General features: G+C 29.3%; 2 pseudogenes across 1 annotated transcript; both read right to left on the bottom strand.

Annotated features, from left to right (window-relative positions):
- Window positions 1-2,748: 2,748 nt before the first annotated feature.
- Window positions 2,749-4,344, bottom strand: LOC145186314 (uncharacterized; annotated as a pseudogene).
- Window positions 4,345-11,646: 7,302 nt separating this feature from the next.
- On the bottom strand, window positions 11,647-14,561 carry LOC145201936 (uncharacterized; annotated as a pseudogene). The gene is made up of 3 exons (XR_016445099.1): window positions 14,142-14,561; window positions 13,909-13,993; window positions 11,647-11,740 (listed from the first exon to the last, which is right to left on the bottom strand). The product of XR_016445099.1 is annotated as an uncharacterized LOC145201936 (transcript).
- Between the last annotated feature and the right edge of the window lie 1,730 nt (window positions 14,562-16,291).

The raw sequence follows: 16,291 nt of genomic DNA, 5'->3' as shown, positions 1-16,291 counted from the left end.
GAAGATTACAATCGCATCATTCGCTCGTGTCGTATTGCATTTGGATGTAGCAGCTTACTTGGTTTGACCTGGGTATTTGGATTATTTGCGTTTGGTAGGTTATTAAAACTTTACACTTTTATCAAAATGTTTCTTCTTTTTTTGGTCTTGTTATTTAAATTACTAAAGTGTTTAACGCTAACGATTTTAGGCGACAATGGGTACACTTTCCAAATACTTTTCGTCATATTTAACAGCTTGCAGGGCTTCTTTTTATTTATATTAAATGTTCCTCTAAACCGTGAAGTTCGTAGAGAATGGCGGCATCTGATAGCAGACGTATGCAACAAGAAAAATAGACAAAGCAAAAGGAAAAGATGTCTTGATAGAGGACATACAAACAATTGTTAGTTTTTAACAAACAGTTAAAATGACTAACAAAACTTCTTCCATTTAATGGACAGTCATGTATTTCTATCGTTTGAATGTTTTTTTTTTAAACCATCAGGCTTTGTTTTGGAATCATCAAAGAATAGTATTAACTCAAGTTGCACTGACGTGACTTAATACAAAACTATATCCTTCAAGATGTTACTTAAGTAGAAAAGAGAATTAAAGCACATTGCGCAACGCGAAAAAGATTTAACACTAGGCAGAAGGCATGCAAACATTCGTTTGAAAACATGTTAATTTGTATGCACTTTTCTTCAATTAATGTTTATATAGATAAATAAAATGTTTAAAAGAAACGCTTCTTTTAATTTCTTAACTTGTAGATCTGACAAATTTATTTGCTTTCACTATTAATTTAAAAACTACCGCTTTCTATCAACTTTGTTGTAAAAAGTTATTAAGCAGTGTATAGAATCACAGTTTAATTTCAAAAAAACCCATTTCTTTATTAACTTAAAGTCCCCAAATAACATTACTTGTTAATTGGGTACTTGAGCTAATATTGTAATATGGACACTAGCGATTAATCAACATTTACTCTAGTCATTTTTACAGAGGCAGAACTAAAATATAATCACAGAAGTATTGTTCTGTAAGTCAAGGTTTTTCTTTAGGCATCTAGTTAAAAGTTTCTGGGCCCGAATCGTTGAAATAAAAAGGACAATAACTTAAATTATGTGCTTGTAATGTCCACGTTATTCATCTAGGCTATAAGACCACTGTTTGTCTACAAACATCTCCATGTTATTTTTAATCAGTGTTATTGTTAATTAAAGAGTTTCCAAGTTACTTTCACGTATAGGTGTCTTATTATTAGTATAGCTGGAAGTCTCGCCCTTTATCGCTCATTATAAAAGCAGGCGGATATATATAGATAAACTGAAAATATTCAACTTGCTTTGCATAACAAAAGAAATATGGTATGAGCAAATATTTAAACAAAAATACAAATAAGAATTTGGTACCTTTTAATAAACTTAGAATACCATGCAGAAAACAGATAGAATAATATTTACTTTCAATCCAACACCTAGAATTACTAAAACATGTTAATTTACTAAATTAGTTCCATTGGTAGTGATACGGTGGGTGTCCAAATAAATTCTGCATTGTCCGAATTACAGTTACCCTTTATACTTTTAGACCTGAATTGAAAAACGGAGAATTATCTTTGTGGTGAAAACAATTTTAAAGGGCATGTCCTACTTAACTACACCTTAATTGAAGGGCTCAGCGGAAAAGTTGTCTAAGCCACAATTACTTCATTTTAAGTAAACTGTAAAAGACTTTAAGGATCTTTTTAAAAATAACAGGAAAAATTATCATTATCAGAAAAATAGTATTTATTATAGACAGGTGAAAAAATACACTGGTATATCTACTAAAAAATTAGGACACTATATTACTGTGTTCTGCAATAACAAAAATGTTTCTTCAAACTTTTTAAAATATTGTTAATAGAGTTGGTTAGGCTAAATGGATGTTTTGTTTATGACTTGTTAATGATTCTTTTATATATGTAGCATGCACTAATTTATGTCTTCGTCGCCAGAATAATCTGTTAGACCCAAATCAGTTGCCTCCTCGTCACCTTTAAGAGCAAGATAATAGGGATGATGGACAGGTGGTATGAATTGTATTAGCTCAAAAAGATCACTTAGCTTTTCTCTTGTGAGTTTTCTCCCATTGGGGTACAAGGGCTCAAGTTCAACATTGATAGTGGTAGATGGCCGTCCACGATTTCGCTTTGTTACGTCCAGCAACATGTGTCACTTTCTAAATGTGTTTGCTTCATTTGAAACGAGCGTGGTGATTCTTTTTCCAATTTTATCCAGCATGTCTTTAGCCATGAAACTTTTTCGCCATTTGTTAATTTTTTACTATTGGTTATCCCACTCTCCAATGATTTTGTACTAAGAAATTCATGGGTCTCCATTTTTCTTACAATAAATATTGGGGCCCTCTTATTTGTATTTTTATTAAGGTCTATCCAATGATCTGGAACAAAAATTTGGTCCTTCATTTTTTTGCCTTTTTCAATCACAGCAAAGTCTCGGTCGCAGGAGGAAAAACTATGCCCTGGTACAAAAAATTTATGTTCAATGGTTATCAGAAATGGAGATTTGTGCAAAATATATTGTAACATAAGAGACATATTTATTTTACAATTTTGTCCACCGCAACTATCGCTATACAATATTAAATGGGTCACAGTTTCTGGTATGTGTCGAAAAACATGCTCGAGGATACACGAACCTATCTCTTGAGTACCTCTGTATGCTTGTTCCTCACTCCATACATACATAAAACCTGTCTTTAAGTTTTCATCGTGGATTCCAAGATTGTAAGTCCACATTTGCCTTTTATAGTAGGCTATTCCTGTAATAAGTATTGGTGTCGGTAGAGTTTTTTGTAAGTCGAAAACTAATACCCTCTTGTTTGGATTTGTATGTGCATCTAGTGTATTTTCTTTCATTTTTTTTTTTTGCCTTTTCAGCCATCTCTTGATGAATAATAAGGTCCCTCCTAACAGTGTTCTTTTCTTCACCCTCGAAAGACACCTAATTTTATTGTTAAATAGATCACATTTTCGACGTGTATCTGATTGCGGATGGTGAAAATGTAAATTGAATTTTGTATTGAATATGTGTTGAAATACAAAAATTGAAAGTGGGGTGCGATCATTTTCATTGCAATTGCAAACATATTTCTCGTACATCGTTGACATTCGTAAAGTTGGAGGCAAATAAATTCTGGACTGGTTGTCTTTTCTGCTATAGTGAAATTAGTACGTTGGAAATAAGCGAATAAATCTTTGAAGATATTCTGTGTCTTCATCACTACTTTTATTTTGTGGAGTCGATTTACCTCTGCGATCTTCGATAAGTGTACCATCTCTTTTTTTCCTTGCTAAAGTATTTGTTATTGTCCCATCAGGTATCTGCAATGTGTCTTTGAAGTAAGTTTTGAAGGTCTTTTTAACATTTCCACATTCATCAGTTAGTTTATAGGAACGACTATTTTCCCTACGGGAGTTATTTGATGAGTATACGTCCTGTGTTTTTCTTTTACATCAACAGAACCCATCACAAAGGCGTTTTTTAAATCCCAGTTCATGGTGTAAAAGTTAGAAAAAATTTGATTACGGCGAGCAATTGTTATTTTACTGCTGCACTCTAGAATGCAACCACAATCTTTGTTAATAAAAATCTTTGGTTCAACTACTTTGCCCTTTGATGTAACATATCCCTTCCCTGTTGACCTTTTCTGTTTCAAAATATTTCTTTTGTGTAGTTCTGGATGGGCAACTCGCTTACGACTATGTCTATGACTATGGGTTTCTCCTTGTTCTTCCTGGGAAAAGCTGTCGTCCTCTCCTACTTCTCCAACAAGGTTAACATTTGAATCTGCAATGAAAATGTTAGGTAAAAATTATTTTCTAACAAGAAAAGAATTCCTAACAAAACAAATTAAATGGCTCTAGCTAGTCTAATGCTAGGCCTAACACCAATGTAAACAATCAGTCCTAGGCCATATCAATAGGACTAAAAAATTCCTTTTATAAGTCTATTTAGTTTTAGACAAATTGTACATACCATTAACTCCTGTTGGTATAGATATAGGTCTTGCGTTTTCTTCAACATATTGATCCCCAATACTTGTAACTGAAATAAAAAAGTGCATGTCAGTTTTGAAAAACTAGAAGAGGAAAACCTGCCTAAACAACATTGAGGCTAGAAACTATATTATTGTATGATAAACTCAATGAAAAGTATATCTTGATGCTGCATTAATTTTATACATACCTTCGCTAACATCATCCTCTAAAGAAGTGTTGTTATCTGCATCTGAATCATCACAATCACTTTTCATTAGAAACTCTTCCAAATCTGAGCAGTTCATTTTCGCCATGTTGATTGTTGGATAGGCAACTTTTCCACAATTCAAGTTTTATTTTTCTGCTAAAATAAGTATGATTATAGGTAGTAGCACTGTATGGATGGGCTTTGGGGTTTGGCGCTCTTTTTGAAAGTCGTATTACCTGTCAGATGGACAAACTTTCTCAAAATAATTTTAATTATCGCGCAATAAATTTTATGTAAATCTGGTACTGGATAAAAAAATTTGCGTTAGCTTAATCTAAACTCTGCTAAACTTACTAAACTTTGATTAAAAAAAACAATATCTATTTTTTCCAACCTGTTTTAAATTTAATAACTATTGTGATAATGCCAAAACATTTTTAGCTATCAAAGTTGTGCTAGTCCCATTCCTAAACCATGTCATGCTAGTCCCATTCCTAAACCATGTCATGCTAGTCCCATTCCTAAATCATGTCATGCGCTAGTCCCATTCCTAAATCATGTCATGTCCTAGTCCCATTCCTAAAAAAATGAGTTGTGAAGCAAAAAACCCAAATAAAACTTTTTTTCCTTTGTAAAGGAAAAGTTTATTTTTATTGAATTTCAGCTCAATATTTATTTCATTTTGCTGTGAAAAGTTTTAAGTCTTTTTTTAAGCATACTTTAACTTTATATACCTGTATAGAGTTAAAGTATGAGCTAAATGAAGAGAAAAATGAACGAGATTTGATCGGAAGGTGCTACGAGGCAGAGAAGTTGTAAATATAGTAAATCCTCTATCTTTATGTGTCCACCGACATTTTTGATTCGCCTAGCTCTTATTTTCACAAGTTTGAAGAGTTTTTCAGCTCAACACCACAAAAGTATGCCCATATCAAAAGCAATCATGTGGGAGTTTGTAAACTAATGGAACGTTATTTTGTTTGACGTTATAAGCGTTTTGAGCTGCCCAACTTGTTTCCAAACAACTTAAACAGTAATCGAAATTAAAAGCAAAAAGCGAACACTTTCTGTGAACTTTCATTTCTTTGTTCAAAGTATAAATATCAAAATGACTCTTGGAATCTATCATTAAATACGAGAATATAACATATAATGAAAACTCTTGGAATATAACATTCTGGAATTAAAAGATATATGATTTTCATGAACATGCTAAAACAAATGATGCAAAAAAACTGGGATAAACTTTTGAAAATGGCTAATGTTACAGAGAGATTCTGATAGGAAGCAATAGCTGATGCTGTCGCTGATTTAAGACAGCACTTTCAAAATGGTGGTGAGATTTTGTATATTGGTGTAACATAAGACGGCACGTGGCAGCGTTAAAAATTTTCCTAATTGAATGGTATATTTGGAGTACTCTTAATGGACAGTGGAAAAATTTGTTGACGTGATAAATGAATATGCAGGAGATGCTCTTTAAGTAAGACCCTTGGTAAAATATACTCTACTGCTTATACCCAGTGGGAGATAGATGCAAAAATTGATAGATTAGAAAACTTCATTTGCGTGAAATTAAAATAGAATACTGGTTATTTAGTTGAAACCAGCAGCGCTCTCTCCACGTTTTCATGTCGCATCTTCAAAAGTTAAAAATTGGCACCACTCACATCGGCAAACAAGTAGTTGGTGGAATATCAACAGCGAAAAAAGTAATGTCATTACATCTACAAGCCATGTTCTGGTCTTCTCTTAGAGATTGTATACAAGACTAAATTTGATTGTATACAAGACTAAATTTCAAAAAAGTCTTCATGGCACAAAACAAAATTCCTATTGTCAATTTCAGTGTACAGGTTTCAAGACCTGAAATTTTAAAAACAAATCTGTTCCATTTAAAATACATGTAAAACTGTTCTAAATATGTTAGCAAAGTTTCATTTTGCCATTTTTATTCGTTTTTGGTTTAACACGGGTGGCGCAAATACCACATTCTGTTTATTTTGGAGAGTATTTGGGGGTTAATGCAACAATTATAGTCCGATAAAATTTATTTTTGTATCACTTTTATTTTTATAAGTTTGGTTATTACTTTATTGAAAATTATGTTTTCTATTTTCTATATTTAAAAGCGGGATTATCCTTTAAGAAATTTCCTCACATTATTTCTCTAATATTTATTTTGTCATTTTTGTTATTTTTCTTTTGGCTAAAAAAAATAGTTTCAAAGAGTATGATTTTATTAACTTTCCGAAAAAGAGATTTATGAATTCCTTCTTTATTCTGTCAACTCAGAAACAAAAATAGAAACACGTAGGGTGCTTCTTTTCTATTTGTTTAAGAAGTTTATTTAATATTATGTTATCTAAGTTTTTGTGAGAACTTCTTCAAAGAAACCTTTGATATCATACCAAGAGAAATGAAATTAATTTCTTAAATCAAATTTAAAAAAATAATTTTTGCAATCAGATTAACATCAGAATAACAATCGTGGGGCTAAAGGCTGGTTGCCCAAAAAGGATAGGCTATATTGATAATGCACTCTATACATTAAAAATAGTAAAAGAAAATTAAAGTAAAAAAATATTTAAAAGAATTAAAGAGAAAATAATAAGTAGAGGATAAGATAAAAAAAAAAAAGAAGGAATAGCAATTAATACGTAGATTACAAGAAAGAGAAAAAAAAAAAAGTAAATAAAATACAAAACTAACACAGATGCGGCAGCAACATTTTGGTCGAAAATATAAAGGCCATTTAGGAAGAATTTCACAATTCAGATATTTGGCCACGCAAGGTGATGAGAGTTCTTCATCAAGGATGATAAAAAACTATGATTTAATAAGTATCTTATATTTAATACAATGTATTGATATTGTAAATATCAATAGTTTAATATTAAACTACAAAAACACAACTCGAAGTTGAGAGAAGGACCATGAGAGTGACTCTTGGGAAGAAAGACTTAAAGCTCTCAGATTTGAACAAAAAAAGCTTACAAATTGTTTTAAGAGCTGTCCATCAATGATCAAAAGTATTCTCAGATGAGAATTATGTTAATCGTCGCATTTGTCATCAATATCAACTGTAAAGTTTTGTAAGTCTAGTAGTTAGAAAAAGCTAACATATTGCTACTACACACTTTAATTACAAATCATTTTGAATAACATTGATGACATATTTGTTTTGTGCTTCTTGACACTCAGATTCATCGTTGATGGTTTAAATTATAGTGAAACAAACAGTCATTTACAGTTGTCAGAGCGAGTTTTCTTAACAATAATGAAATGTCTTCAAATTTCTCAAAAGTATGCTCATTTCAGATTCAATAATGGCAAGAAATTGGTTGGATGAAACTCGCTTTCACCTTAAAACTAGACATGAAAATTTTCAATATCATCTGCAAAGTTAACTTAGTAAAGTTACTTTGTCAACAGTTCTCTAAAACACGTACGACTTTGTTGACACTTTTTTATAACACATACGATTTGAATATTAACATTGGTTTGAAGGAAATAAATTACCTTAGGGAATGCTACATTGTTTTATTCCCACTTTTCTTCGAATAAATTACTTAACAAACTCATTAGCTAAATATATTATTTTTTATTGTTTGGAGTTTTTTTTATTTTAAGAAAGCTGTCCATGTACCATTTGAAGTATCCTTGTCTCTACTTACCTTACTGCTTTTTTGAATAGGAAATTAAAAAATGATATAATGTGATAGTGGATTCTCCATTTCTCATAAGTTTTAATACTAAAAAAAATTACTTAAACTTCTCTTCAATTTAATATTTTGAGGGGTGCTATTTTCCTTATTTATAATTTCTTGTTTTGTTTACGATTAGTTTACCTACGTATGCTAAGAAGGCCATGTGTTTATTCTATTAGTTTGCCTTGCCTTATGTGTTTGGATGCATGTCTCTCGTTGAATTGTATTATTTTAATTTGCGTATGGCTCTTATATGGTTTGTACATGGTGCGTGAATGGTTTGTGTAATTGGTCGCGTAATGATAGATATTGATTTTCTACACTAGATTGACGTAAAGCTTTAACAATAAATTCTTCATGCATATATTAACAATATGCATACTGCATATTGTTAATATATGCAATAAGAACTTCTTGTCTTTTAAAGTAATTAAATTTTATTCAAATTTTGAACTCATACTTTATCTTTTAATTTTCTACAAATATATTAAGACGCAATCAAATTTTATTGAAAATAATTTCCCCAAACATCTTTGGTATTCACTCCTAAAATGTCTACTTATATTTTTGGCCCCATCATGAGTGACGTTGAAAACTAATTAAAATTTACAATCTAAAATCTTTTATTTAAAAATTTTTATATACAAGTGCGAGAAAGGAAAACAAAAGAAGTTATAAACAAAATTTGTAAGTTTTATTCCACTCAAACGTATGACGTATTCGTACACATGTACAATTGTATGAAAAACAAAACAGTCACATTATTAAAGTTTAAAATGTTTTTGTATGAACGACCAGAATATCAATTGTAACTACATTGATATAATGATAATAGTTTAAGTTCTGTAGCTAGTAATAATTTTTAAAAGTGGAGACCAATATGAAACGAAAATCAATCAAAACATAACTGGTAAAATCTGTTTTTGAGAATAATGATTCAGAATTCGAAAAAAAATCACTAAATGAAGATAAAATTCAATTTCTTTGGTGGAACACCATCTGATTTATGAAATATCTGCGGACGAATGGGAAATGAACGTTTAAGAAAATCTGAGAAGATTTTATTTGAGAATTGATAGAAAGATTTTTTTGGAGATTTTTAAGAAAAGAGTTTTTGGAAAAAGAGAAAAGATATTTAAAAAAAGTAAGTACAGAAAAAGAAAAATAAAGGGATGTTTTCAAACAAGTTATATATTTTTAAAATAAAAATATATAACTTGTTCTGAAATTTGTGGAAAAAAATTATGGAGACATAAGTATTAAATCCTTTAAATGAAACTATTTACTTCTGGAATACTTTGAAACAAGTTATAAATTTGTTTCAAAACATATCCTATCAAATGATTCCTTAAAGTTAAGTTTAAGATTGCCAATAGCAACCCCAACACAAAATTTTGCTTCCAATATAAATGCTTTATGATACATCCAGAATAAATGCAACGTTTGTAAGATGATCATAATTGCAAAGAACTTCGAGATCATTTTTGTTTAGTTTAAGACATTTAGTATTTGACTAGCCATCTCTGTTTTTAAGTTTACAGGGTTTTTATGAGCTAAATGAGTGTTTTTTGAGGTTTTTTTACTAAGCAGTATGAAGATTTAGTCCATAGCAACACTTTATCAACAGGTATTATTTTTTATATCTTGCTTTCTACTGCTCAAAATGGGTGATAGTTACACTGAATAAGATGTCAGATAAATTAATTTTGCTTTTTTCCGGACTAAAAACCATTACTCAAATCGACAAACGTATGTAAACTTTAGTTTATAGACTCAACTGGTTTGGAAACTTTGTGTTTAGCGTAAAAAAAACTAATTCAGGTGGAAGCTGTTATCGTGTGATATTAACAGTGCAAGGCACAAAAGTTCACTTTGGCTGCAGAGAGAGAAGATGATGACTAATTTTGTAATTGTGACCTTTTAATGCTATAAAAATGTTTTGAAAAAGATACTGAACTTCAAAATTATACTGAGGCTTTTGTCGAAGATGTAGGTACTTTTTCTTAGTAGGATAAAAAAGTGAAAAGTTTCTCTTCATGTAAATCATAAAGAAACATATTTCACTTTTTCATCTTTGTTTATACAAAGCATATAAAAACATTAAGGTTTTAAATTAGTGATCAAATTAAAAGAAAGATAAATGATTGAGTGATTAATTGATTTAGTTTCTTAAACATATACCTTATTTAAAATTAGTTTTAGCTCAGCATTGGATTCTGCCCAGGTAATGTATGCGTAAAAGTTTGTAGAAGTAAAGGACGGCTGAACTTGCATATCTCTAAAACCCAGCCAACATTGTCAGACGGGTACCGTACGGGGCCCATACGGGTCCGCAACTGGGTCCCGTATGGGAAGACCAACGATATCCCGCCGGATCTTGGCCGCGGTTTTCATATGGGGCCCATATGGGTATGCCCGCTGGGTATCCCATATGGGTCCCAGTCAAATCCCGTACTTTAAAACCGTAAGATCTTGGCCGCAGTTTTCTTCTGGGTCCTATATGGGTATGCCCGCTGGGTAACCCGTATAGTTCCTACAAAGTTTGCCAATTGTAAATATTGCAAAACTACGTTTATAATTTACAGATAAAATAAAACTGTATATGATTTGACTGTATGTTTCAAACAATATAACAATTAAAATTACAATGTCAAAATTGAGAGAATTTTTAACCATTCTTTAATCGCTTATCATCTGATTTCACGGTTGTTTCGCGAATTGGAAGCTTTTCCATCATTTTATTCTCGTTTCGAAGCTTTTTCTTGTTTTAACACAAGCTCTAAAAAATAAAATTTAACTGTTAGTCTGAAATTTTATAGGTAACACACCTGGTTTTATTCATATAATATATTATAAAACTCTCTACTCAACACTCTTCAGATAAAAATTTGTTGTGATAGTAAATGTATAACATTCCATTAGTTACTGATAAATAAATTATAATTTTATATTGATATTGTATATATTTTTAAATAAATAAATAAACATATATATATATATATATATATATATATATATATATATATATATATATATATATATATATATATATATACACACATACACACACATACACTATATATATATATATATATATATATATATATATATATATATATATATATATATATATATATATATATATATATATATATATATATATATATATATATATATATATATATATATATATATATATATATATATATATATATACAATAACTACAACGACGGGGGGTTGGGACAAAGACGCCCATGAATTTTTCAAAAGGACCTCATATATAATTTTTCTCACTAAGAACTTAAAAAGTATTTTAGGCTTTTTTGGTAATTCGGTTCCCCACTAAAATAGATTTGTCTAAACACTAACCAAAATCTTTTGAGCATTAACATCAGTTAATATTTCTTGAACCATATCCAGTTCTTCAATTGTAGTTGGTGGAATATGTAAACCTTCCGGTAGCTCAGGTGAATTCATGCCTCCTTCTATGTTTAAATTTAGCAAAATACTTTGTATCATTTTAGAGTGAATCTTTTGAGTATCTTCAATTTGTTCCAATGCTTTACAAATGGCTTTAAAGATTCGTGTTACAAATTTTTGGCAAAAAATTCTAATATGTACCATAAAAAATAAAAAATTATGTCTCATAAAGAATTCATAAAAATATAATATTAACAATACAAATTATGAACACATACCTAAAGATTCTGCTACATTCAATTCAGTCAGTGATACTAATGATGAAGCATTGGCATTTCTTTGATAGGCTTCATGCAAGTTCACTGACAAATCTAATATATTTATACATATACATGTATATTATATATGTGTATATATATATATATATATATATATATATATATATATATATATATATATATAAATATATATATATAAAAATATATATATATATATATATATATATATATATATATATATATATATATATGTATATATAAATATATATATAATAATAATATTTATCAACCCTCCAAATTAGGGTTGGCATTTGGCATTGGTGACCTAATTGCCTACCTTAAAGTGTCTGAGGTTTGCAACTTTTTTCTGACCTTGGTTATATTTTTTATGGCAAAACTTCAGTGAAAATTATTTTTAGAGGACCTGATGCTAACCGAAAACAGAGTGAATGAGTGTATGTGCCTGTGTGTGTTTGTGTATGTGTTGTGCATACTTTTTATATGCTTACAATATATATATATATATATATATATATATATATATATATATAAATTAGTAAAAACACTTAGCTACAAACAACATCATTTGACTGAAACACTTTTACTTTAACTAACCAATGATATATTTGAACTTTTTTAGTTGACCGTACCCAAAAAGTTAAAATTGGTAATTCTTGTTCATCTAACCAAAATGTAAAGTATGGAGCACCCCATGGTACAGTCCTGGGTCCAAATCTCTTAAATATCTAATTGTGGATATACAAAAATGTCTTGAATACATTTCATAATGGATGTGTGAATCATTAATAAACCAATCAAAAACAAAAATATTAATTATGGCACCACCTAACATTCAAAAAGATATTATTATTAAGGGTACTTTTGTTAACAAGGAATGCATTTCATTTGTTGATTCCGCAAAAAGTCTAGATGTGATACTCGACAATCAATTATCTTTAAAAACACAAATAAATAAGACTGTTAAAAACTGTTACAATATAATGAGAAAAATACCCAAAATACAACAATTCTTATCCCATAAAGAGCTGTGCACCATAGTATGTTCATTATTATTTTCACAACTATATAATTTTAACTCTCTCTACTTTGGAATTGATAAGACACTATTTAAAAAACTGCAGTCTGTTAAGAATTGTGGAGCAAGACTGGTATTTAACACCAGAATAGAAACTCAAGTAAATAACAAAGAATATAACAACTTGCATTGGCTAAAAATTAGAGAAATAATAAATTTCAAGGTTGTTTTAATAATGCAGAAATCAATTAAAGAGGAAGCACTAACATCGTTATGCAATTTAATTCAATACTCTATGTCAGAAAGAACACTAAAACTAAAAGAAACAAAATACAATAATCAATTCAGCAATCAAGCATTATCCCGGTATGGTCTTAAACTCTGGAATATACTTCTAAATACCATCAGTGACAAAAAAAACACAACTATTTTTAATGAAAAACTAAAATCATATTTAATGGTGAATGGAGAACTATTCCACCAGAAAACTGTTGATTATTAAAATTTCTCGCTTTGTTTAATTTGTTGCACAGCAGAGCAAGTGTTTTGGCAAAACACAGTAGCTGTGGGTAAACCCATGTATTTATTTTTTATTTATATATATAAAAGCCTGTATAACTTATCTCAATCTACAAACTCTAGAACAAAGAAGGCAGTTAGGGGATATGATACAATAATTTAAAGCATTCAAGGGGGTTAATGAAGTAAATTGGTTTCATATCAATGCACACCACATTCCCTTTTAGCACAAGTACCTGCAAGTAAGGTTAAAGGTAAATATATATATATATATATATATATATATATATATATATATATATATATATATATATATATATATACTATATATATATATATACTATATATAAATATATATATATATTTATACTATAAAATATTATAAAAAATTAAAATTTTCTCCTACAGAAAAACCTTGACAATGGAAGCTATAATATACATAAAAATTTTTATGCAATGTATAAATAACAAATATTTATTTGGAACCTATTATTATAATAGATAACAATTATTAAAACAAATATTAAAACAATATCCTACTCACTTTTCTCAAAAGGCTTTTCTTGATAATCTCTAAAGGATTGGCTTATAATCAAAAGTATTATTAGTTTTTTTGAAAGTTTAATAATTCATAAATGTACAAGTTTTAAGCCAGTAACAAAAACATCTTTTGTATGTTAAATTAAAATTATGTAACTTTATATACCTATATTTTTGGTTTTGATATACTTCATCAACATTTGAGGTATATTCTGCATATCTGCATTTTTCTTTTGCTTCAGATTCTGTGTCTAAATTTTAAAAAGTACTTATGATAATTATTGATGTATCAAAATATCATTTTCAAATTTCAATGATAATGATTAAATGCTTAAATAAATTTATAAAAAATTATCAAAATTATTACTTTACTATCTTTGAGAATATTATATAAACTACCTGCAGTTGACAAAATTCTTCCTGAAAACCTAAGCCATCCAACCTCAGGTTCTTGACATATTGATTTAGCTAAGTCTATATTTTTCAAACTTGTCCAGCAAGGCCAATAAAAATCTGTAGATTTTTTAGAGGAAATTTTTGATAACACATTTTCACTCATAGCATTCACTAACCAAATTGTGGTACGTAATCTGTATTGTTTTCTTCATCGAATGCAACAATTGCATACAACATCTTACTCAGTAACACAGTACAGAAATTACACAATAAGTTACTCTGCAACAAAATGTAAACGAAAATAGAAAAAATCCATACTCCGCAATCTCCTTTATATAGAAATAAAATATTACTAAATTGCACTTTTGGTTTTACAGAAAAACGTTCCGTGGTCTTCAAAAACCATTCATGATTCTAAAAATATATGCCACAAGGAAGTAAGACAATGATGAAAACCCTCAAGTAAATATTATATGCATTTCCTTGTGGCGTTACTTTTCATAAACGTAAATATTAATGAATTCTTTAAAGTATTTATTGTTCAAATTGCATTTTAAACTTTGTAAAATTTTCAACTTTTTACTAAAGAAAGAAAAATAGAAAAATTTATATAAAAAAAATTAAAATAGTTATAACAAATTTTTATATAGAGTTTCATAAAAAACATAAAACGAGAAAATGATTAAAACTTAAATTTATACGTAATATTGTAAAAACTTTTTTTGCATAAGGTAAATTGTAAATGGCGATAATGGTCTGATTTCATAGATTTTTCCGCATATTATTTTCACCAGATGGGTTCCTAATGAGTAACCCGTAAAAATCCCAGTTTTCTTAGCTTTTATAATCACCACATGCGGCCCATATTAGTATTTTTGCTTAATTTTTCAACCGTACGGGACCCGTCTGGAAACCAGAACACTAACCCTTCTAAATCCCGTTCCCGTAAGCCCAGTTAAAAACCATACGGTACCCGTTTGTCAATGTTGGCTGGGAAGTCACCTAATCATTATTATTGTTGATGAACTTGCTAATAATCCATATTTTAACACCAAGATTTTGATCTTACTACTAAAAAAAAAGTCTTGCAAAAAGAATGCTTACTTTATGGTGATAAAATGATTGAAGTTGTTAAAAAACTTCAGACTGACCAGATAAAAGATGAGATTCAGTTTGATAGAATAATTAGAAGTTGTAGTAAAAATGGTAGTCAGCGGTAACTATAACTTTAATTGTAGATTTTTTGCAACAAACAAATCAATAAATCGCAACAATCTTCTCTCCTAACAAATAACCTCCTTTTGCATATTTTCTCCTTTCTTTATACCCTATACTTTTCTTAAAATATCCTTCAAAAACCGTCTCTAACAAACTCAAACACATATTTACAGTTCTTTGGTTTTCTCTGGTAAAAGCTATTGAAACAATCATTTTTGAAAGTTTTAATAGTTTTTATTTAAACTATCATTTGTCATTAAATGTTATAGCTTTTTCCGCAACGGTATTACATTTATTGTGATGATTAGTATGAAGATGCTACTACATTATTACGAAGCTTGCTGACAGCATAGCATCTTACTGTAGGGCTGATATATATGTGATAAAAAGGCATCAAATAGACAAGCAGTATGTGAAAGGGAAAAGTATGGATTGCGATATCTTTAAGGTAACTGTACCCACAAATTAAAAAAAAATCCCAAGTTTTTGAACAAATAATGACATTACTATACAACAAGCAATATCAATTTCAAAAAGCCGCCTGTCTTAAGCAAAAAATATTCAAGACCAAAAACTTTTTAATGCTCTTAGCCGTGGAGGACTCACTAGTATAACAATTGAGTTTGAGCAAATATTATTTATAGCAGAAAAAGCAATTTGTTTATATACAGAACAGTCAGAATTAAGTAAAAGCCTGGACATTTACGGAAATATCATTATATGATCAAGATATAGATTATTATTACAAGATTATTCTTGAAAGCTGTAATTTAAAAAATAAAAGATATAAAAAAAATCTACTTGGTGTTCAATACTGGGGCTATATTTAAAAGTTCGAAATCTGTCATTTGTCAAAGACATTGTTAATAATCACAAAGCGATAAAAAAACAGGAATACTATCTAAAAAAGGACTACCTGCTAATATGAAAGAGTC

The sequence above is a fragment of the Hydra viridissima genome, unplaced genomic scaffold (genome assembly GCF_058129835.1).
Source record: "Hydra viridissima isolate aposymbiotic clone 2 unplaced genomic scaffold, HvirCarnegie_v1 scaffold_11, whole genome shotgun sequence".
Taxonomy (NCBI): domain Eukaryota; kingdom Metazoa; phylum Cnidaria; class Hydrozoa; order Anthoathecata; family Hydridae; genus Hydra; species Hydra viridissima.
This window is presented reverse-complemented; position numbering and strand designations above follow the sequence as displayed.